The sequence below is a fragment of the Staurois parvus genome, unplaced genomic scaffold (genome assembly GCF_062004578.1).
Source record: "Staurois parvus isolate SC_StPar_1 unplaced genomic scaffold, SC_StPar_1.0 ptg000356l, whole genome shotgun sequence".
Classification (NCBI taxonomy): Eukaryota; Metazoa; Chordata; class Amphibia; order Anura; family Ranidae; genus Staurois; species Staurois parvus.
In genome coordinates this window covers 3,325,808-3,350,913 of record NW_028318152.1, presented here as the reverse complement: position 1 = coordinate 3,350,913, position 25,106 = coordinate 3,325,808, and the positions used below count along the sequence as shown (strand labels likewise).

The 25,106-nt window shown below is 41.9% G+C and overlaps 1 protein-coding gene across 4 annotated transcripts in view; it reads right to left on the bottom strand.

Moving 5' to 3' along the window:
• The window catches only part of CHRM1 (cholinergic receptor muscarinic 1), a 372,474-nt gene that overhangs the window by 128,590 nt on the left and 218,778 nt on the right, over window positions 1-25,106 (bottom strand). For all 4 annotated transcript variants that reach the window (XM_089684791.1, XM_089684792.1, XM_089684793.1 and 1 more), the window contains one exon: window positions 6,170-6,241. The gene's annotated coding sequence lies outside the window, so the exon portion shown is untranslated. The remainder of the gene's footprint in view (window positions 1-6,169; window positions 6,242-25,106) is intronic.

Here is a 25,106-nt window from a genome sequence, read left to right as displayed (position 1 = left end):
GGAATTAACATCTTGGGGTAATCAAGGGATTATGTGTGTATTATGTGTTGTTTTTTTTCACAAACATTCACTTTGTTTTTTTTCCCTACTTTGCAGGGTGGAGAAACAAAAAGATTGTTCTCTCTGTACAGAACCCAGTGCTGTTTGTCAACACAAAGCTCTGGGCTGTGATTGGACACAGCCGATCCCAGCCATGAATCATTGGCCGGGACTTGCTGACCAAATCCTGCTGTGTCTACTCACAGCGGGAGTTGACGGGTGGGGGCGCACTATGTACAGCTGGTTTGCTGTGCTTGTAGAGGCTGCCCATCCGCAGTACAATGCAGTACAATGCGCGGTCATGCAACACTGTACCCAAACTAAAATTAGAGCTTTCTTTTGGTGGTATTTAATCACCACTGGGGTTTTTATTTTTTGCGAAATTAACAAAAAAAGACCGAGAATTTTGAAAAAAACAAACAAACAAAAAAACGTTTTTCTTTGTTTCTGTTATAAAAGTTTGCAAATAAATAATTGATCTTCATAAATTTAGGCCAATATGTATTCTGCTCCATTTCTTTGGTGAAAATAACCCAAATCAGTGTTTATTATTTAGTCTGTAGGAAAGTTATAGAGTTCACAAACTATGGGATATATCTGAAAATTGATCAATCCTGAAGTACTGACAGCCAATCTAATTTCTTGAGGCCAAAAAATGTCAGAACAGTACAGATATCCCCCAAATGACCCCTTTTTGCAAAGTAGACAGTCCAACATATTTCATAAGAGGCATGGCGAGTTTTTTGAAGTTGTAATTTTTCGGAAAATAAAGAAATGAAAAAAATGATTTTTACAATTTATTTTTTACATACTGTCACCAGTGCAGTACAGCATCAGCATATAACAGGTGTGGCGATGATCAGGGACACTTGACTGGTGACAGAACGAAAAAAAAAAATTGATAATTGTTTCTAAATTTTTTTCTTTTTTATTACATTTTTTTCTTTTTTTTAGGATTGCACTATGACCAAAGTAGTATAATTTTACCATAGTAACATTGGACTACTTTGGGAAAGTTATCAGTATTTTTTTTTTTTCTTACACAATTTGATTATAGCAAAGAATTTCTTTGCTATAAGCAAGCATTTAACTGAATGAAATCGATTCATTCAGTTTTTTTTTGTGATTAGCTGTGATTGGCCTCAGATGGGCTGTGATTGGCCCAGCTTGTGCATTGTGATTGCTGTGGCCATTCACAGCTAGACACACTTGTATACAATGGATGGCATGAAAGGAAGCCATCCATTGTATACAACTGTCATGTGACCTGCTGTGATTGGTCACAGCAGGTCACATGGTACTGGCAATGGGGCCAGTACACAGATCTGTCATCGGCCGTGTCCGAGGTACACGGCCAGTGACAGATCTCGCCACAGTGTGGCCCTGATGGCATGTGCAAAGCGCTATCCGGGAAGAGCGCCATATGGCACCCTCCTGGAGGGACGAAGTGTTTGCCCAGCCTTCATTTGACCATAGGCCGTGGCGGCAAGTGGTTAAGCTAGCTAAATACATTGCAGGTACATCAAAACTAAAGGTATTCAAAGACTTACAGTTTGTTTTTGTACATATCTGTCACAGTGTGAGTAGTAAAGTCTATCCCCTGCCAGCATGCTGCAGAGGAGGAAGAAGTGATCATTTTCCATAGGTCTGACAAGATATATACAGCCAAAGCTTTTTAAACATTTTTAGGGGAAGGATTAGAGTGGGGAAGAACTAAAACCCTGTGTACTGCTATCCGCAGCTCTGTTACAGAGATTTACACTCACTTTCTATCATGGTGAAATTTTACCAGACAGTAAGTGAGGGAAATTCTGCCACAGAGACACAGACAGAAAGAAAAATCTAGGGTTGAATGAATCAACGTGGGAGGAAATGGAAGGTAAGTGTTAGATGTTGCGGGGGGTTGGCTTTAAACTGAACCCGCTTCTTTGTCTTGCAAAGGGAAAACATAGTTTTGCATTAAAAGTGAAATATTTGAATTCAGTAGAGACAGCTTTTAATACTTTTGCCTCAGTAATAAGGAATAATAAGGATTAATAATAATCAAGTAATTAATAATGTATTTAATAAGGAAGGTTACCTTATTAGCAGTCCAGTACTCAGAGAAAGCATGCGTAATGAACCAGATAGTGGAGCAAAGCAAAAAAACTAAAACAAAAACAACCTGCGCCACAAGAACTATGTGAAAAGTTTGAAAATGAATGCTGCTGTGCCTTGATATGAAACAAAGATTGATCAAAATAAAAAAATCAGTGAAACAATAAAACAGAGTAAAACATGAAATTAAAAAATAATTATACACAAATCATAATAAATTCTGCGGTTATAAAATAAATGTCCAAAACCACCAAAATGAAAAAAAATTATAAAATTTGTGTCCAAATACACAAAGTGATGAAACCAAAAATACAGAGAAAAGACTCCATGGATCCACACATTCCTGTGAATACTGATATATTCCGCACTCACCAGAGATAAGAATAAATTGCACTTTATGGATACAATATTATCCTCAAATTTCCAGAGAAAATTTCCTCTCCATAGCCTCCTCCATATACAAGAGCTTCCTTACATCCAACTTCAAAAGGGATTTCCCCTCATAACAATGTGTTATATAGGAAGACAAAGGTGAACCAATAGTGCAATATTGCAAAGACTTTTAAATGAATAAAATAGTGCTCAATCTTCTCACATTATTACTTAAAATAAGTCGCGAATTAACAGTGCCCTGAGGAGAGGCGAAATGCGTCAGTAGACGTACTTCTGGTTTCCTATGTTGAGCGTGTGAGGTCATATCCGGGTGAGTGTAATGAAGCAATGCTTATCTTATTTGCTCATGATGCTACTGGTGGATAGTACAATAAAGCAAAGAGATGCAAAAGACTCTATGCATTAGTTAGAGTGTATATATAGTTACATAGTTAGTCTGGCTGAAAAAAGACAAAAGTCCATCCAGTTCAACCATTAAAAAAAAAGAAAAAGTTATAATCCTATACCCACAGTTGATCCACAGGAAGGCAAAGAAAACCCCAGCAAAGCATGATTCAATTTGCTCCTGCAGGGAAAAAAATTCCTTCCTGATTCCCAGAGAGGCAATCAGATATTCCCTGGATCAACTTTACCTATAAATGTTAGTATCCAGTTATATTCTGTGTATCTAAGAAAGAATCCAGGTCTTTTTTTAAAGCAATCCATGGAACTGATCAGAACCAACTCTTGAGGAAGTCTATTCCACATTTTCACAGCTCTCACTGTGAAGAACTTTGAAGATCAAACTTTATTTTGCCGAAGGCTTAAAACCACGGTCTATTTTTTTTTTTATTCTCTGTGCCCTAATAGGAAGATGTCCCTTTACTTTGTGTTTCAGAGGCGCTACAGGAAGGGAAAGCAAAGCTCCACACAATAAGGGAAATTCCCCTCTTAGGCTGGCCATATACATATAGATGTCTTTCCTTCAGCCTACATCTGTTTGGGGTTTTAAGTCTTCATCTGATTGGATGCAGGTGTCTTTCAGCTAACAATTTTCCACCCGGCTCCTTCTAACTTTTTAGTTGAAAGATGTTGTGCGACAGGGTGCCAACAGGGTTAATTGGTAATGGGGCATAATTTGCTCACATGCAATGCAAAATTTGCTAATTTGAGTGCACCAAACACAAAACAACAGGATTACATGGTTCTACTGTACCATGTGATCTGGTGCAGGTAAGTGTACTGCATTTGTGATCTGTGTTTGGGGTGTTGATAGGTTAACACTGACATCCGCTGTAGATCCCAAGTGCAGTGTGTTTTGGCCATTGTGCAGGAAATGCGCACAATAAAAATAGGTTTCAGGGGTGTGGAAAAACTACTTTCACAGGGACTAAATCAGTGCCCCAATCTACTTGTCCCTCATGACAATCTACTTGTCCAGATAAATAAAGAAAAAAAAAATTTTTTTAACCAAAACTGTATTTAAATCTGAGTTGATATTAGGAATACCTGGGGCTTTTAAAAACAAAAGGGGCTCTATGGCGACTTAAACATTTAATATATTTAACATTGCACTGTTTATCTCCTCTTCCCTCCATGCCTGTCTCCAGCACCGCACCTGGGGACTAGCAGGGAGGGGAGAGAATTTGCAGTGTAATGAGCGCCAATTGGCTGCTCCTAAGGAATGGGGTGTCAGGCTTATTCTTTATCCCTTTAGCTTATCCTTTAACCCTAAAGAATAAAATAGTGGTAGTTCCAATTTTTTATGATGCATATTACTGCAAAATTTCAGTAAAAAATACAAGTAAGATAATTTTAGAACACAAAAAAGCAATAAATTACCCAATTTTTTGTAAAATATAAAAGAAGAGGTTGCACCGAGTAAATAGGTATCCAAAATGTCAAACCTTAAATGGCGACGAACTTTAGTATCCTATATTTCCTATAGGTCAACACTTTTAAAACTCCCTATAGGTTATCAGTTTAGGAGGAGGTCTGGTGTTAGAAATATTGCTCTTATTCTGACAAAGTCCCCTATGTGATGATTTTTTGGTGACAGGTTCCCTTTATTGAGGCATCCAGGGTCTAAAAGACCCTGCATGTCTCCCCTGTGCTCCACTGAATGTAATGCAGTGCACATTGCACAACATTACATTCTTTCCTTGCTTCCATGGCCGGGAATCTCTCAACGGGGACCCGGGAGTGACATCATAACATCACTTCCAGGTCAGTGAAAGAAAGGGACAGGTGAGCCCGCGGCTTGCCCGCAGCAGGGCTAAAGGTAGAAAAAAACTACCTGCCCTATGCCCAGAACTATATGTCCCGGGCATCAGGCAATAGAAATCCAACATCCATGGGTTTCTTGCACTGCATTCTGGTGTGAATTGGCTCAAAAGGGTGATGGTACATAGTTGTTATTACATGCATATTTTGTGCAATAGTGTTCTGTGGAGTACTTTTACAAATAAATGTTACTCCATATAGTCTTAGCAATTTGTAAGTGATATTCAGATTTCCACCATTCACAAGTTATGGCCATACTTGTTTTGATAAATTATCAACTTTTTTCCGATCAGTCTTCTCCAATAGGTAAAATTGATTTAACATAACTTGCAATCGAAAATTATCGGTTGCATCTGTGTTTCCACTATGTAATCTCATAATCTGATCAATCAAAATAAGATCATATTCATTAACAAAGTATCTCAGTGCTGCCGATCAATGCAAAAGGATCCATAATATTCAGCCTGGGCTGAACAACTCAGTTTGATCAAACCCGATTGAAACTAAGTCTAAATAGATCGGAAGGGGAGTTATGGCTATATGATCATTTGTGGCTTTATATTGTTTTGATCAAATCATATATGAAGTGTATATGGCCACCATAAGAAATCTTTTAAAGGGGGAGAATAGTTTTTTAATATTTGTCAATATCTTCCCTATAATGTCTGTTGTTGGTATGAATCCAAACCACGGCACTACCTGCTTGGAGATTCTGCAGTTTCTTGCATGTTCTTCCTGTGTCTGCGATATGCTGGTAGGTTAATTGACTCCTGGCTATATGTATGTATTATTGTGAGCTAGGTACTTTAGATTGTAAGCTCCTTGAGAGCAGGGACGGATGTGAATGTACAATATATATGTAAGGCGCTACGTAAATTTACAACGGTATATAAGCACCTGAAATAACAATGTATGGCATTGGATGGGATAGCCGTAGTAGTCTTGTGACATTCTTTTCTTTTCAATACAGCTTCTTTTCAGTGACTCGCTGTAATTTACTAGGTAACATGACAGTTATAATGCAATGTCAGTTCTCATGGCAGATGATCAGAGAGAGCACAGAAAGTTTGAGATATCTTTTACAGCATTCTGTCAGTACCTGTGCCAGTTCCACTGAGATAGCGGGAAGAACGAGTATAGATTATATGCATAAAACATTCCAGAGAATGTGCAGAAATGTCCCAAAGAGCCAATGATCAAGCCCCTTTCTACACTTGCCCTAATTCAGATATTCCTTCTTCTTTGTCTGCCTTCCCTCCCCCATGTACTTTTTTCCTCCAATTCTCAGAAGCCTCAGTTGACACCCTTAGATAATCTAAACACGTCCCATCCATACATACACAGCTCACTGGCGGAGTGTCTGTTCTCTCCACGTTACCTTATGAAGTGTCTCTTGTAAACCTCTCGGGTTTTGCTCAGAACCGGATCCCACTCAGAATTAGACTGAAACCTGAGAAAACAAACAGACGACAACTTTCGTATTAGTTTTGCGTTGTTTTTCAAGTGCTCAAGTCTATTTTGTGGAATCTTGGAGCAAGAAATCTACTGTTGTCACAGTCCTAAAGTTTAATCTGTCAGAAATCTAACATCAGATACATATTCGAAGGCAAGCAGCTTCAACGTCATACTGTTAATTAAAAGCTTTCAAGCATATTTACAGAATCTCTCGGCAGATATTCCATACTAGATTTATCTGATACTGCCTCAAGTAAACCAGACATTTTTGCTAAGCTAATCTTGATTTAATAAAGGACTTTCCACTAAGAGTCTGTTTTGTTCATATTACAGAAGGAAGTAAATCTTTTCTTAACACTGGTTTTTTTTTTAACTGAGGAGAAGAGGATAACATTTTTACAAAGTAAATGTTGTAAAACTGCAGGAATTTTAGCCTGTCCCCAGTCAAGCAGAATTTGAGTACACTGAACAATAAATTATAAAAGCCAGCAAAAGACAGTGTTCCATGTCTCATGTGACCCCTGTAAAAAGTAATGCCAAGGAACAATCTGGTGCACAGCATTTGGGATGCCTGCTTCTGCACAAGTCACTTGCACTCCACTATGTAAGGAATAGATAGAGGATAAGTAACTAACCATTTGTAAAAGTAAAACAGTAAAGTCTTTACTGTCCCCTCAAAATGAGACAAATAAAGCAGTTTTCTTCAGTTTGGGTATATTACAAATAATATTAAAACTCACTGCCAGTATACCAATCCACCATCTGGGTTCCTGTCTGCTTTAGGGCTTGTTCACACTTGACTTCTTCCCAAACGCTCCCCAAACATTTTTAACGCTCCCCAAACACTCCCCAAACACTCCCCAAACGCCCTAAGGGCATTTTTGAGGTTTCAAAGGCATTTTCCAAACGTTAAACCACACCACAAACGCCTATAATGAAGTTAATGGTATTAACGCCCCGCAAAAGCTTCTCAAACACCTGCCAGGCATTTGAGAAGCATCACCATAGACTAATGGGAAGCGTTGAAAAGCTTCAACTCCTTCTGACTTGACATGAGGTGTCAATTTTGTCGCGACGCTAAAGCTTTAGTGTGGACAGCACTGTGTGCTGCCATGTGTATAATTTTGATTTCATTTTCGATTTTCATTTTCGATCAATTAACTTGGGTATAACCAGTTCGCCGGATTTTATATGCGATTATTCCTAGCTGCTGTGTTCTCCTGGCGGGAGGGATTCCCCCATCAACACTGACTGTAGGAAAGAAATTCACTCTGCCTATGGCCTGTCTTACAGCTGCTATAATGACATCCTTATGTATATTACTAGTATAAAATATAAAATCTTTACTTTATAGGTCAACATCTAATATAGGGTACTACCATGCTGTCTAGTTTGCACAGCCTTCTCAGTTTTCTGATAAGAAAGCCCAGCAATGCCTGTTCACTTGTTGATTGTCTCTTCATAACTATCCATACTGGTACATTTGAGTGAGTATGCATATGATTTATTTAATTGCATGCTGTGACTAGACCTGAATATCAGGAGATAAGTTTATAAACACACTATACATTCTAATGTATTCACCCCTTCAAACACTCCATAATGTTCACAAATGAAAAAAGGATGTGTCTATGTCTTCTCCTCTTTAACCTTAGCTTTACTAAACTGATTGGTTTGTGTTAACAAACTGGGCCATCTTTCATTTTCACACTTCAAAACTGATTAAAAGCTTCATAATGGGAAAAAATCAATACATATAATACCAGCCCTATTATGCCTACACTATATACTGTATACACGTGTGTATGTGTGGTTTTTTTCAGATTACATCTGGCGCCCCACCAGAACTATAACGAACCACAGTGTAACACTTTCCCAAGCTGAAATAAAACATATGTTACTTATGCTATGTATACCGTCTTTAAAAGGTGCAGTTATCCTGTCAAATGTAGATTTTATTCATTAGAAGGGGTGATAAAACAACCGTTTTGCTATTTTATAGTAAAACAGAAATGTACATGTTTGGACAGCTTTTCATATGCTATAAAAAGTAGGTGCCATAAGAAAACTGCTGTCTGTCACATGGGTTTATTGCTATTCATACCAATATGAAGGAGTTTCTACCCCTTCCCTGCTTTATCCAAATTTTGGCTACAACTGGGCTTTCATATAATTAAATCCCCATTGCCATAGCCGTTGTTATTAGTTACTGTTGAGAACCCAGAAGTGAATGACTGACAGCAGTGGTGTATTAACTTCTTGTGCTGCACTAAGCAACACAAGAATTGGGGGCCCTCCCAGCACCCAAAACCAGCTCTGACTGTGCCATCAGGTGAGGGGTCAGCTCTGAGCGTTGCCTAGAGTGCTCTGGACTGTAGTAACACCTATAGTGGAAGCGCTGCCCGCCACTCCCCCAACCCAATGACAGCTTATCACCCACCATCGCCCCCCCTGCCCCTGTCACCAACAACTGCTGCCATCTTCACCCATTACCACCACCGCCCAATCAAACTAACCTGCAGCCTGCCATCCATCCACGGAACCTCCTCACCAGGTCCCCATCCCTCCTGCCACTTCTTCCGGGGGGTGGTGCCACCCCCCTGAAAATTGCTGCCCCAGGCAAAATGCCTTGTTTGCCTCGTAGTAAATACACAGCTGATTGACAACACTGATTGACCTAAAAGCAACAAGCAAAATTACCTATAGGGACAGACATGGACTTAGGAATACCTTAGGGAAATCTCCCCCCGTATTCCCAATTGACATAAAAAAGTGACAGGTGGTCTAGGGGTTCTGGATTTTCACAAATATTATAGGGCAGTCCAGCTATTGCAATTATACCAAATATAAATCTATTGTTATCAAATGGACTGGATCTCACTAGAAGCACAAGCATGTAGACCTCTCCCTATAGACCTTTGATGCGCATATCTTTTAAGAGCTGTCAGGCAATTGTATGTCCCTCTATATTGCATTCACTGCATGCATGGGATTTCCTGTCTTAATTTCTCTTTCTTTCTTGATTCCATACTGTTTTCTCTTTATTTTTGTGTATATGTAGAATTCTCCACAGAATCAGTTTTAGAGTGACTGGTTATTAGACAGTGGATAAGATAATAAAAATGTTAGCAACTCTTTACCTTATTTTAGGAGAGAATACTTTGGTCTCTTTGCAGAAGTTAGACTTCAGATAGCTTGGACCCTTGGCGTGGTTCTTTTTTGGGAAACGTTAACTTCTGTCTGCCATATTATAAAGTGACCTATTTAATATATTTTGTACTTTTTGCATTTGGAATATATTCTGACACCCCACTAGCAATGTATAAAACATGATTTATACCTATGATTGAAAAAAAATGAAAATTTCAATAAAATGTATTGAAAAGCTGGCAGGTGAACGAACTCACAGCATTAGTCTACATGTGAATTATCAATTTTGTGTGGCTTTAGCCTCTAAAGCACTTAACCTGGCCTAAAAAATCAGAAGCAGGTAACCTTATTTACCTTTGTAGAGCTTCACTAGTGCCTGGAGGTGGTAACTCCTGAGTTCCCATGCACATTTGCTATTTGCCCAGTTACTCTGAACACTTTTCTCCTGTCAGGAGAAAAGCAGTTTAAAAAAGTGCCTGAAGCTGCATTTTGCAAACGTGTCTAGACGCATTTAGGCGTATCAAGTGTTTGGGCATTCATTCCATTGGCCAGAATATTAATTTGACCGGGGTACCTCCAAGGATATGGAGAAAAGAAAAAAAATACAGACAGAGGCCACGGAAGAGATTGTTATAGTATAATAGTTTACAGATAGTTTGATACCATGCATGAAAAGAAGGTAAAATACAATGATGCACTCACATCTGTGAGGTTGCTGAGCTCCCTTAGGGGGGATCAGACAACCTGGTATAAAATCCTACAGGGAATATAACTGTCCGAGCACATAGAGCAGTCACACTCAATTCTTGGTGGGCTGATCTGGATGATACTATACACCACGGTCTCTGGATTTAAGTGTATTCACAGTGAGAAATCTCTGAGCCCCAAAAGATAGTAAAGTGGTGCAGAACAGCAGTCTGACAGACTATATTCAATACCTTGACTTGGATTTGATAACTACTGTAAGAGATATCATATATACATACACATATATACACTATATTGCAAACGTATGTGCCTTTACACGCACATGAACTTTAATGACATCCCAGTCATAGTCCATAGGGTTTAATATTGAGTTGGCCTTCCCTTTGCAGATTTAACAGCTTCAATTCTTCTGGGAAGGCTGTCCACAAGGTTTAGGAGTGTGTCTATGGGAATGTTTGACCATTCTTCCAGAAGCGCATTTGTCAGGTCAGGCACTGATGTTGGACGAGAAGGCCTGACATGCAGTCTCCTCTCTAATTTATCCCAAAGGTGTTCTATCAGGTTGAGGTCAGGACTATGTGCAGGCCAGTCAACTTCCTCTACTCCAAACTCGCTCATCCATGTCTTTATGGACCTTGCTTTGTGCACTGGTGTGCAGTCATGTTGGAACAGGAAGGGGCCATCCCCAAATTGTTCTCACAAAGTTGGGAGCATGAAATTGTTCAAAATGTCTTGCTATGTTGACGCCTTAAGATTTCCCTTCACTGGAACTAAGGGGCCAAGCCCAACCCCAACCCCAGCCCCTGAAAAACAGCCCCACACCATAATCCCCCCTCCACCAAACTTTACACTTGACACACTGCAGTTAGGCAAGTACCGCGCTTCTGGCAACCATTAAACCCAGACACATCCATCAGATTGCCAGACAGAGAAGAGTGATTCGTCATTCCAGAGAAAATGTCTCCACTGCTCTAGAGTCCAGTGGCTGCATGCTTTACACCACTGCATCCAATGCTTTGCATTGCACTTGGTGATGTAAGGCTTGGAAACAGCTGCTCGGTCATGGAAACCCATTCCGTGAAACTCTCTATGCACTGTTGTTGTGCTAATCTGAAGGCCACATGAAGTTTGGAGGTCTTTAGCTATTGACTCTGCAGACAGTTGGTGACTTCTGCGCACTTTGCGCTTCAGCATGTGCTGACCCCGCTATTTCATTTTATGTGGCCTGTTACTTTGTGGCTGAGTTGCTGTTGTTCCCAGATGCTTCCATTTTGTTATAATACCACTAACAGTTGACCGTGAAATATTTAGTAGCAAGGGAATTTCACGGATGGACACTAGTGGCAACCTATCACGGTATATAGGCTAACACAGAGGGGTGTTTAGAGGCTGAAAAAAAAGTCAAACACCCTTAAAAGAGGCACTTTATACACCCAGTGTACATTTGGCCTGAGAGTCCAATATGCATAATGCCCACACTTTACACACCATCTTGTCTTATGATGTACAACTTTAATGACTAACAGGAAGAAATGGAACAAATATTGCTAGAAAGTATAAGAATTTGGATATGAGGGAACCCCAGGATTCTGAACACTCCATGCACATGTGAAGCTCTAAAATGTATATACAAGCATGTAAGGATGTTTGTTTTAAGTTCTACGATGTACAGTTGCAAGAAAAAGTATGTGAACCCCTTGGGATTACGTGGCGTTTTGCATGAATTGGGCATAAAATGTACTCTGAACGTCATCTAAGTCACAACAATAGAAGAACACAGTCTGCTGAACATAATACTACACAAACATTAGATGTTGCCATGGTTTAATTGCACATAACATGTAAACATTCACAGTGCAGGGAGGAAAAAGTATGTGAGGCCCTAGCTTAATGACTTCTCCCAGAGCTAATTGGAGCCAGGAGTGAGCCAACCTTGACTCCAATCAGTGTGATGATATTGGATGTGTTGCTGACAGCTGTCCTGCCCTTAAAAAACACACACCTGTTTTGGGTTTACTGGTTTCAAGAAGCACTGTCTGCTGTGAACCATGCCTCGCAGAAAAGAGCTCTCAGAAGACCTACGATCAAGATTTGTTGACTTGCATGAAGCTGGAAAGGGTTACAAAAGTATCTCCAAAAGCCTTGATGTTCAAGTGTCCACGGTAAGACAGACTGTCTACAAATGGAGAAAGTTTAGCACTGTTGCTACTCTCCCTAGGCATGGTCGTCCTGTAAAAATGACTGCAAGAGCACAGCGCAGAATGCTGCATGAGGTAAAGAAGAATCCCAGAGTGTCAGCTAAAGACCTACAGAAATCTCTGGCACATGCTAACATTTTTGTTGACACATCTACGATAAGGAAAAAGTATGTGAACCTTTGGACTTAATAACTGGTTGACCCTCCTTTGGCAGCAATAACCTCAACCAAACGTTTCCTGTAGTTGCAGATCAGACCTGCACAACGATCTGGAGTAATTTTGGACCACTCCTCTTCACAAAACTGTTTCAGTGTAGCAATATTCTTGGGATGTCTGGTGTGAATCGCTCTCTTAAGGTCATGCCGTACAAAAGGGTGTCACCATTCAAGTGTGCGAAAGGTAGCATGATGTCTTAATCTGTCCCTGGGGACACTTTTTCTTATACTTGTCTTAGACACTGAAGCCGTATGCCAAAAACTACCAGGCTTTGAAATCTCAACCTTGAAAACCAAGTGGAATTCTGTTAAGTATAGTTATGCTTGTATAAACTCTTGGATTTATTTTAATCTCAACCAAAGCATGGCACAATGATGAAATATGATCTTAGTTGTGTTATAGTAGATAAGAACAAAGAATATTATGCTAGGAGTAGAATATATATATAATAGAAAATGTACAAAATATAGATTGTTATCCACATCCCACAATATACACATTCACAAAAAAAAAAATCAAACATAGTGGAGCTTTAAGGAAACCCAAGTCTTTAGTGATCTACATTTGACTGAAGTTTTATTGGAAAAAAAATCAATTCATTATATTTACTCTGGACTATAGAACCATTTAAATCAATAACATGATACAAAATGACAGCTGACATATAGAAGGGTGCTATTGGCAACAACTACTATTTCCATTTCTACTTTTCTTCTTAAATAAACCCTGCTTTCTACGTTGTGATTATGACTTGCGTTGTTTTACTATAAGTGTACCATGATGTAACCAAACAGGGCATTTTATCAAGTGATCTGTTTTTTCTGCCTGTGACCCATTCACCCGAAATAGACTATAAAAAAAAAATCTGTGTGCAGCTCTATGTAAAATTGTGTGTGTACAATGCAGATAACAAAACATAATGTGGCGGCTTGCTCAATGGAAAGAGTTGTTTTACAGCGTTAGCTGATTTGTGAGTCACTCGCTATTTTCTACAGAGAATAAAACCGCACTCCGCAGAGACTGATTCAGATGGCTGGAAAATAGAGAGAAAAAAAGAATCTCGCTACATCTTAAAATTTATTCCAAAAATACATTTACTGATATATAATTTTATGCAAATTCAACTCCTATGGTTAATAATAGTGTGCCAAATATTTCACATTGTGATGATGATTTTCGCTTAAGCTTCTTTTTATAATATCATCCTGATAAGTGTGACGTTTAAGTATCTACAGATTTCTTATAATTAAAAAGCTCTTTCCACATATCCTATTAAATATTCCTAGATAAGAAATCCCCTTTACTTTCCATATTCCTAGCTTGAGTTATCTTTGGCGTTAGAATAAATTACTGGTAATTAGCATATCACTCCCTGTTTGTGAATGCATTTGTGGTTTTGTTTCTTAACAAGGCCAATATGCTTTTACCTACATGTTCTGAGTCATGTACACACCCTTCCCATACATCTTGGCCATGGCCTTTCTTTGGTAACAGCGATACTGGGAAATATGGTGACCTCGTGACAGTTCTACAGGTCATGATGACTGTGGGTACATCCTTTCCAGTGACATCTATTTACTGCAGAACACAAGGCACAGGTGGACTGGTTTAGTCCCAAATATAATACACATTACAGAAATATCAAGAGATCTAATTTTAGTGTGGTAAGTGTTAGGGGCCACATGGACATATGTAGGTCATGTGCTCCACTACAAATTATTAAAGTGGCTTATTCCATTTCTGTTTGGGGATTGCTAGAAAGCGAGCACTAGCTTACAACATCATCTTTGCAAAGGTACAGTTAGATGGGATAGTAGGAGCAATGGCATGGGTCACTTTCAAAAAGTAATAATATTTGGATCAGAAATAATGCATTGTTTATCTGCTGGGTATAGTGTATATTTTTCCTGAAAATACCTTACAACCCCAAAATGTAACATCTTAGATGCATTACTTGTACTGACACATTTCATTTCGAGTAGGTTCACACTGCTGTGATACAATTTTGATCTGACTTTTACTGCAATTATGTAGTGCTATATGGGTGCAACTTTGATATGGTTTATATATTCTATGGGGCTGAAATCACAGCAAAGTAGTACAGGAACTGTTTCCAAAATCGCTCCATGGTGAGTCGCATTGATGTAAATGGACACCATTGAAAACAACATGTCATGCGATTCTGCTCAACTCAAGTCACATCTGAAATTGCACTAGTGTGAATCAGGCCTTAGAGATGGGCTTGGTTTCCAATATACTGTATTTATCTTTGCATATGACGAATAAATCCAAAATAAAAATACCTACACAAATCTATAGGACTTTAAGCCCTGGCTCACACTGAATGCAACTTTGAAATTGTACTCCTTGTAATTGCTGGTCAGTGCGATTTCATGTGCAGCTTAATTGCTAAAAATAGTACAGGAATGTTTTTTCAAAAGTCGGAGTTGCACAAATTTAAATGGTTCCATAGCGATTTGACATTGAACTGTCAAATTGCATGACAAATAGGATTGGTGTGAACGGGGGTCAGTACAGGGCCCCTTGAGAGGCTCAACAGATGTCATACAGGGGCAGCATATTTAGGTCTGTCTGAATAATGTGTCTGCCTCAACCCAGACACATTATTCAGACAGGAATGCGACTATGAGGATGGAGCAGATTGGGAGGCGGGAGAAATGTGTACCCAAAGAGCAGAGGACTGGCGGTGACAGTGTGGGGAGCAGAGGAGGCAGAAAGTTGCGAGAGGGAGAGGAGAAGCGGCTTCCAGCTGCTTCGTTGAAAACCATACAGGGAGATCGGTGCATGTAACTGTCCCCACCACTGCACCGATCATCCTTAACTGTGCATTGGATTCCCTTCTGGGTCCACCCTGAGTGCACCTCAGCCCCCCCGCTGGTCTCTGATGCTCGTCTTCTTTGACAGAGCCCAGCCCCTCCCCCCATCCTCCACAACAATGACAGAGCAGAGGAGAGAGCGCAGATCTGCTCTGCCTCCCCCTGTCCCCACCCACACTCCGGTCCATGTAGCTTGTGTCCAGATGAGTCGGCAGCTCTGTGATGCTTCTGAATGTGCCAGTACGCCAGGAACCATCCATGTGAGTTCTTTACTCCTTTCTTTCCTGCCTTTGTTCCTTCCTCCATCCATTCCCTCCCTGCCTTTTCTTCCTTCCCTTCCTTCCTCCATCCCCTCCTTCCCTTATTTCCTCCCTTCCCTCCTTTCTTTCTTACCTCCATTACCTTCCTTTGTTCCTCCCTCCCCTCATTTCTTTGCTTCCTTCCTTCCTTCATTCCTTTCTTCCTCCATCCATTCCCTTCCTTCCTTCCTAACTCCCTCCGTCTTTCCTTTTCTTTCCATCATCCATTCCCTGCCTCCCTCTCTTTTCTTCCTTCATTCCTTCCTTCCTCCATTCCCTTCCTTCCTTCCTCCATCCCCTTCCTCCCTTGTCTCCCATCCTCCACTCCCATCCTTCCTTCCTTCCTCCATCTATCTTCTCCCTCCACTTTCGTCCTTCCCTTTCTTCCTCCATCTTCTTCCTTTTTTCTGTCCTTCCTTCCTCCATTCCCTTTCTTCTTTACTCCCTCCCCTCTTTTTCTTCCTTCCTTCCCTCCCCTTCCTTCCTTCCCCTTTCTTCATTTCTTCCTTCCTCCATCCCCGCCTTCCATCTATTCCCTCCCTTCCTTTTCTTCCCTCCTTCCTTCCTCCATCCATTCCTTCCCTTTTCTTCTTTCCTCCATCCACTCACTTTATATTTTTTTCCCTCCCCTCCTTTTCTTCCCTCCTTTTGTCCTTCCTTCCTCCGTTCCCTTCTGTCCTTCCCCTTTCTTCCTTCCTTCCTCCATCCAATCCCTCCCTTTCCTTCCTCCATCGCTTCCCTTCCTTCCTTCATCCAATCCCTACCCTTCCTTCCATCCTTCCTTCATCCCCTTCACTCCTTTCTTCCTGCACTCCTTTCTTTCCTTCCTTCTTTCCCTCCCCTTTCCTTCATTCTTCCCTTCCTCCATCCATTTCCTCCCTTTTCTTTCTTCCTTCCTTCATCCCCTTTCTTCCCTTCCTCCATTCCCTTCCTTCCTTCCCTACCTTTTCTTCCTTCACTTCCTTCCTCCTCTCCCCTCCCTTCCTTCTTTCCACCTCCTTTCCTTCCCTCATTCCTTCCTTCCATCCTCCTTTTCTTTTCTTTCTATCTTTCTTTCTTTCTTTCTTTCTTTCTTCCTCCCTTCCTCCCTTCCTTCCTTCCTTCCTTCCTTCCTTCCTTCCTTCCTCCCTCCCTTCCTTCCTTCCTTCCTTCCTTCCCTTCCTTCATTTCTTTCTTCCTCCATGAATTCCAATCCTTCTCTACTTCCTCCCCTCCTTCCTTTCTCCCCTTCCTCTATCAATTCCCTCCCTTCCTTTTCTTCCTTCCTTCCTCCATCCTTTCACTCCCTCTGTCCCTTTTCTTTCTTCTTTTCTTCCTTCCTTCCATGCCTCCCTCCATCCATCCTCCATTTCCTCCCTCCCCTCCATCCTTCTTTTCTTCATCCCTTCCCTAACTCTCTTTTCTTCCTTCCCTCCCTTCCTTTTTCCCCCTCCCTCTACTCCTTTCCTTCCCTCCAATTCCTTCCTTCCTCCATTCCTTCCTTCCTCCCTCCCCTCCTTTCTTTCCTTCCTTCCTCCATTCCCTTCCTTCATTCCTTCTTTCCTCTATCCCCTTCCTTCTTTTCTCCCTCCCCTCCCTTTTCTTCCTTCCCTCCCTTCCTTTTTTCCCCCTTCCTCTACTCCTTTCCTTCCCTCCTTCCTTCCTCCTTTCCTTTCCTCCAATGCCTTCCTTCCTTCCTCTATCCCCTCCATTCCTTCTTTTCTTCCCTCCCTTCCTTCCTTCCTTCACCTTCCTTCATTCCTTTCTTTCTTCATGCATTCCAATCCTTCTCTACTCCCTCCCCCCTCCTTCCTTCCTTTCTCCCCTTCCTCTATCCATTCCCTCCCTTCCTTTTCTTCCTTCCTTCCTCCATCCTTTCACTCCCTCTGTCCCTTTCCTCCCTTCCTCCATTCCTTCCTTCCTCCCTCCCCTCCTTTCTTTCCTTCCTTCCTCCATTCCCTTCCTTCATTCCTTCCTTCCTCCATTCCCTTCCTTCATTCCTTCCTTCCTTCCTCTATTCCCTCCCTTCCTTCTTTTCTCCCTCCATCCCTCCCCTTCCTTCCTTCCCCTTCCTTCATTCCTTTCTTTCTCCATGCTTTCCAATCCTTCTCTACTCCCTGCCTCCTTCCTTTCTCCCCTTCCTCTATCCATTCCCTCCCTTCCTTTTCTTCCTTCCTTCCTCCATCCTTTCACTCCCTCTTCTCTCTTCTTTTCTTCCTTCTTTCCATGCCTCCTTTCATCCATCCTCCATTTCCTCCCTCCCTTCCATCCTTCTTTCCTTCATCCCTTCCCTCCCTTTTCTTCCTTCCCTCCCTTCCTTTTCCCCCCCTCCCTCTACTCCTTTCCTTCTCTCCAATGCCTCCCTTCCTTCCTTCCTTCCCCCCCTCCCTTCCTTCGTTTCTCCCTCCCCTTCCTTCCTTCCTTCCTTCCTTCCCTTACCTTCCTTCATTCCTTTCTTTCTCCATGCATTCCAATCCTTCTCTGCTCCCTCCCCTCCTTCTTTCCTTTCTCCCCTACCTCTATTCATTCCCTCCCTTCCTTTTCTTCCTTCCTTCCTTCCTCCATCCTTTCACTCCCTCTGTCCCTTTTCTTCCTTCCTTCCTTCCTTCCTTCCTTCCTTTCCTCCATCCATTCCCTCCATCCTTTTCTTCCTTCCTTCCCTCCCCTTCTTTCATTCCTTCCTTCCTTCCTCCATCCCTCCCCTCCTTCCTTTCTTCCCTTCCTCCATCCATTCCTTACCTCCCTTTTCTTCCTTCCACCCTTCCATCCTTCCTTCCTCCATGCATCCCCTTCCTTCCTTACTCCCTCTCCTCCTTCCTTCCCTTCCTCCATCAATTTCCCTCCTTCCTTCCTTCCCTTTCTTCTTTTCTCAATCCCTCTCCTTCATTCCCTTCCTTTCTTCCTCCATTCCCTCCCTCCCTCCCTCCCTCCCCTCCCTCCCTTTTATTTGGTTCCTCCATCTCCTCTTTCTTATTTCCACCCACTCCTTCCTTCCTTCCTTCCTTCTTTCTTTCTTTCCTTCCTTCCTTCTTCCTTCCTTCATCCCCTCCACTCCTTTCTTCCTCCCCTCCTTTCTTTCCTTCCTTCCTCCATCGATTCCCTTCCTTCCTCCATCCATTCTCTCCCTCCTTTTCTTCCTTCCTTCCCTCCTCTTCTTTCTTCATTGCTTTCTTCCTCCATCCCTCCCCTCCTTCCTTTCTTCCCTTCCTCCATCCATTCCCTCCCTCCCTTTTCTTCCTTCCTTCATCCCCTTTCTTCCCTTCCTCCATCCTCCATTGCCTCCACTCCTGTCTTCCTCCCCTCCTTTCTTTCCTTCCTTCCTTTTTTCCCCTTCCTTCATTCCTTCCTTCCTCCCTTCCCTTCCCTTCCTTCATTCATTCCCTCCCTCCTTTTCTTCCTTCCTTCCCCTCCCTTCTTTATTTCCTCCTTCCCCTCCTTTTCTTCCTCCCTCCCCTCTTTTCTTTCCTTCCTTCGTCCCTCCCTTGTCTCCTTTCATCCATCCTCTTTTCCCTCCTTCCCTTCCTTCCTTCTTTCCTCCCTTCATCCATTCCATCTCTTCCTTCTTTCCTCCCTCTTTCCATTCCCTTTCTCCCTTCCTTCCTTCCTTCTCTTCTTTCTTCCCTCCCCTCCTTTCCTTCCTCCATTCTTTTCCTTCCTTACTTCCTCCGTCCCCTCCCTTCCCTTCATTCCTGCATCCATTCCCTTCCTTCCTTTCTTACTCCCTCCCCTCCTTCCTTCCTTCCTTCCTTCCCTTCCTCTCTTCTTTTCTTCCTTCCCTTCTTCTCTTCCTTTCTTCCTTCTCTTCCTCCCTTGCCTCCATTTCCTTTCTTCCCTCATTCCTTCTTTCCTCCACCCATTTTTTCCTTCCCTATTCTTCCTCCCCTTCCTTCCTCCATCCCCTCCCTTGCTTTTCTCCTCCCTCTTCTCCTTTCTTCCTTCCTTCCTAGCTCCATTCCCTTCCTTCATTTCTCCCTCCCCTCATTTCCTTCCTTCCTCCCTCCCCTCATTCCTTCCTTCCTCCATCCCCTCCCTTTTTCCATCCTTCCTTCCTCTATCCCCTCCTTTCCTCCCTCCCCTCCTTTCTTTCCTTCCTCCATCCATTTCCTTCCTTCCTCCATTTATTCCCTCCCTCCCTCCCTTTTCTTCCTTCCCTTCCTCCCTCCATCCACCCCCTCCGTTTCTTCTTTCCACCCTCCTTTCCTTCCTTTCTTCCTCCATCCATCCCCTACCTTCCTTCTTTCCTCCCTCCCCTTCTTTCCTTCCTTTCTCCTTCCCTTCTTTCTTTACTCCCTCCCCTCCTTTGTTTCCTTCCTCCATCCATTCCCTTCCTTCCTTCCTCCATTTATTCCCTCCCTCTCTTTTCTTCCTTCTTCCATCTAACCCCTCCCTTCCTTCTTTTCACCCTCCCCTCCTTTACTTCTCTCCTTCCCTCCATCCCTTCCTCCCTCCCCTTACAAAAATAAATTGTAAAAATTAATAAAAAAATTAAATATAAATAAAAAAAATCTGACACCCACGCCATTGCTCTACTGATACCATCCACTGGCCACCCAAAAAACATTTTGAAAAAATTATACAAATAATAAAACATTACATTTTAAAAAAAATCATAAAATTGTAAAAAAAATAAAGTACTGACACCATCCACTGCTCTACTGACACCATCCTGCACATACTACCCACCACCATACACTCCACACTCTTCTCCCTGTAAATACTGCCCACGGCCATACACTCCACACTGTACATTTCCTATTTAAAGCGGAGTTCCACTCAAAAGCGGGGAAGCTCCGCTTATTTGCCTACCCCCCCCCCATCCACTGCACCTCTTGGGGGGAGTGGATACCTGTTTTTGACAGGTACCCGCTCCCACTTCCAGCTCAGTTCGCTGTGGTGACTGGGCCAATAAGAATGCGCAGCACGACTAACGCATGCGCAGTGGGCACCCAGCTGTGAAGCCACAAGATGTCACAGCCTGTTGCCCACAGTTGTGATGTCAGTGCCAGGGACAGAAGAGGCAGTGAAGGGACGGCGCAGCTGAGAACATTGCTGGACCCTGGGACATGTGAGTGTGTGTTTATTAAAAGTCAGCACCTACAGTTTTTGTAGCTGCTGACTTTTAATAAGACACAAAACTGACCGGAACTCCACTTTAACGTTACCATGTTCTGCACTATGTAAGTCATATCAGACACTGTTTAACCACACCCTTTTTAAACTACACCCATTTTTTTTTGTGCAATTTAAACTACAACCCTCTATCACCCCCTCCCTCACTCCCTCCTTTCTCACCCCTTTCTGTCACTCTCACTTCTCTTCCTCCTTTCTCTTTCTCACCCATTATCTCTCACCTCCCTCTCTCTCTCACTTCTCCCACATGGCAGCCATATTTAAATCTGGAAGTGTCCAGTGGCTTCTACGGAAAGAAGCCAGGAACATTCATGCAGGCTTTGCTGCAGTAAATATTTAAATGCCCCTTCTGTGCAGCTGAGCTGCAATATGTAGGTGGGGCATTGTGTGGGTGTTACTTGAGTGTAGGTGGGGACACAGGGGGCCCCATTATCTGTTATTTCCCAGGGGCTATATGAGTTGTCAGTCAGCCCCTGGCCTTGGTAGTTCATTAAGAACTACAAGCCAACAGCCACAAAGGCTGTCGGAAATTGTAGTTTTCCCATTCACAGAATACTGTGAATGAGTGACATGACCGAGCAGGTGAAGAACTGCACTAGCACTTTTCTAAAAATTGTGACAGCTAGCGGGGGGGGGGGGTTACATGTAACACCCTGAATATGGGGTTTAACATGTTATGACAGGTGAACTTATCCTTTAAAGTCCTAAAGATTTGTGTAGGTACTTTCATAATGTTGATAATAACTGGGATGGCACTCCCAGGGAAAATATATATATATATATATATATATATATATAGCTTAAAGGAGTATGTAGATTTCCCTATTTTGTAATAATTGACTCCAAGGATAATCATATAGACAGCACAACTGTTGATATGTACAAAAATACACAGTAATTTTACCCAAAACAATTCACCTAATGCCTTTTGTACGGAACCATTAGGCAGCTAAAGCCATCTGTTGGCCATCTGTGTTGTGGGGCGTACAAATTTTTTGTTATGAAGATAGGGCTTAAAGTGATATTTACTTACTTTAAACTACAGACTGCTATGAATCCTGGTGGCATAGCCTGTAGCGCTACCCTGGAGTTCAAAAATCCAAAGAGCTACAATATGCAGACAGGTCAGTTCTTCACATTATGTTTGCCTATGCCCCTCGCCCCTCTCACTTCCTGTTTCCCACTTCTGAACAGTAAGGCAATCCATTAAATGGCAGACCAGTGGTGCAATAGAAAGCCATGATGGGGGGTTTCAGGAAATGATATCAATATTTACGTACAGTCAGGTCCATAAATATTGGGACATCGACACAATTCTAACATTTTTGGCTCTATACACCACCACAATGGATTTGAAAAGAAACAAACAAGATGTGCTTTAACTGCAGACTGTCAGCTTTAATTTTAGGGTATTTACATCCAAATTAGGTGAACGGTGTAGGAATTACAACAGTTTGCATATGTGCCTCCCACTTGTTAAGGGTCCAAAAGTAATGGGACAGAATAATAATCATAAATCAAACTTTCACTTTATAATACTTGGTTGCAAACCCTTTGCAGTCAATTACAGCCTGAAGTCTGGAACGCATAGACATCACCAGACGCTGGGTTTCATCCCTGGTGATGCTCTGCCAGGCCTCTACTGCAACTGTCTTCAGTTCCTGCTTGTTCTTGGGGCATTTTCCCTTCAGTTTTGTCTTCAGCAAGTGAAATGCACACTCAATCGGATTCAGGTCAGGTCATTAACTTGGTCATTGCATAACATTCCACTTCTTTCCCTTAAAAAACTCTTTGGTTGCTTTTGCAGTAGTCTTTGGGTCATTGTCCATCTGCACTGTGAAGCGGCGTCCAATGAGTTCTGAAGCATTTGGCTGAATATGAGCAGATATTGCCTGAAACACTTCAGAATTCATCCTGCTGCTTTTGTCAGCAGTCACATCATCAATAAATACAAGAGAACCAGTTCCATTGGCAGCCATACATGCCCACGCCATGACACTACCACCACCATGCTTCACTGATGCAGTGGTATGCTTAGGATCATGAGCAGTTCCTTTCCTTCTCCATACTCTTCTCTTCCCATCACTCTGGTACAAGTTGATCTTGGTCTCATCTGTCCATAGGATGTTGTTCCAGAACTGTGAAGGATTTTTTAGATGTTGTTTGGGAAACTCTAATCTGGCCTTCCTGTTTTTGAGGCTCACCAATGGTTTATATCTTGTGGTGAACCCTCTGTATTAACTCTGGTGAAGTCTTCTCTTGATTGTTGACTTTGACACACATACACCTACCTCCTGGAGAGTGTTCTTGATCTGGCCAACTGTTGTGAAGGGTGTTTTCTTCACCAGGGAAAGAATTCTTTGATCATCCACCACAGTTGTTTTCCGTGGTCTTCCAGGTCTTTTGGTGTTGCTGAGCTCACCGGTGCGTTCCTTCTTTTTAAGAATGTTCCAAACAGTTGTTTTGTCCATGCCTAATGTTTTTGCTATCTCTCTGATGGGTTTTTTTGTTTTTTTCAGCCTAATGATGGCTTGCTTCACTGATAGTGACAGCTCTTTGGATCTCATCTTGAGAGTTGACAGCAACAGATTCCAAATGCAAATAGAACACTTGAAATGAACTCTGGACCTTTGATCTGCTCATTGTAATTGGGCTAATGGGGGAATAACACACACCTGGCCATGGAACAGCTGAGAATCCAATTGTCCCATTACTTTTGGTCCCTTAACAAGTGGGAGGCACATATGCAAACTGTTGTAATTCCTACACCGTTCACCTGATTTGGATGTAAATACTCTCAAATTAAAGCTGACAGTCTGCAGTTAAAGCACATCTTGTTCGTTTCATTTCAAACCCATTGTGGTGGTGTATAGAGCCAAAAATGTTAGAATTGTGTCGATGTCCCAATGTTTATGGACCTGACTGTATTACACCTCTCCAGGTTTTAAGGCTCCCGGGGAGCTATACAGGCTATTCGATTATCCATACAAAAAAGCCTTCAGTGTGGAGTTACTAAGTCGAACAATGGTTCACTTCATTATAGATAAATCAGACTTTCCATTATGATGCACTGCTATCTTTATGACTGGCAATTACAATCAGCCTATTGTGATTTTGATCTCATGGTTATCTATAAAAAATACTGAGAAAACTGTAAAAATGTCAGGAGCGTGTAGCACTTCTGCTCCATCGCGGCTGCTGCTCTTGTTTTGGCATCTTGGTTTTGGCTCTGCTGCATCCTCCCTGTCTGTCTGTCTGTCCACCTGCAGGGTGATTGATGTTGCCAGTCTCTGGGTGTAGACTGGATTTAAGCCAGTCAGGCCAGCAGTCTCATGCTTATGATATTGCATTTGTAACATGTGCTCTAAGCTCCCTGTTTGTCTGCTCTGTTCCTGTGCCTACTAGTTTGGGTTCCTTCGTTGACGATCTCGGATCTGATATAGACTATTCTCTGAACTCTGCCTGCCTTTTGACTAGGGATTTGACCCTGACTATTTTGAACCTTGCCTGTCTTGTACCTGCACTGTCATTAAACAACATTAAGGACCTATTTGCTTTGTTCAGTTTGCGCCTGCCCCAGCCTGGTAGCATTGTGTATAACTCCTGGGGGCAACTGAGTACTGTAGGCCTGTTTGCCTTTTGAGTAAGGGGGCTGCTATAGGTGAAGAACACAGATGCTAGCTATAGTGTCTGACCGCCTGCGTTAGAGGTAAGCGTGACAAGCTGACAAGTGACCAGTGTTTGTCTTTTATTCTCTTGAAAATAAATCAAAGAATCTAATTGGTTTGAAAATTTTCCGTTTTTCATAGAGTCCTTTTCCAATATTTTCTTTATAACAAAGGAAGTCGATTTCTTACTGATTACCAGGCTTACTTCACCTTGGTATATACAGTGTTATGGGATAAGCCCCTTTACACTCTAATAGCAGAATGATGCTGGGCAGAATGGAATGCAGTTAATGAATTCTGATAATAGTGTGCAACCGTGAGAAGTGTCAATCTCTTATTTCTAGACTCTAAAATCTAGTATTTGCTTAACCAGTCACTAAACACCAGTCTGCAATATCTGCCCTACATTATATAAATATGTGCAGAAATTATTGCTTCATCTGCATCTTTGCATTTATTTATCACTATCTATGAAAAAGTTGTCATACTGGTGGTGAGGATATTTTGTAAAATTCTACCTGCTATGAAAGAAAAAAAAAGGGTTAACCCTTATATTAAATGCTTGTGTACCTGGGTAATGCAAAAGTATTATCCATAATGCCATAATGTATTTGACCTATAAAAAAAGGAAGGCGCTCGCTGGCTGGCATCTGTTGTCTGCAGTAATATTAACAA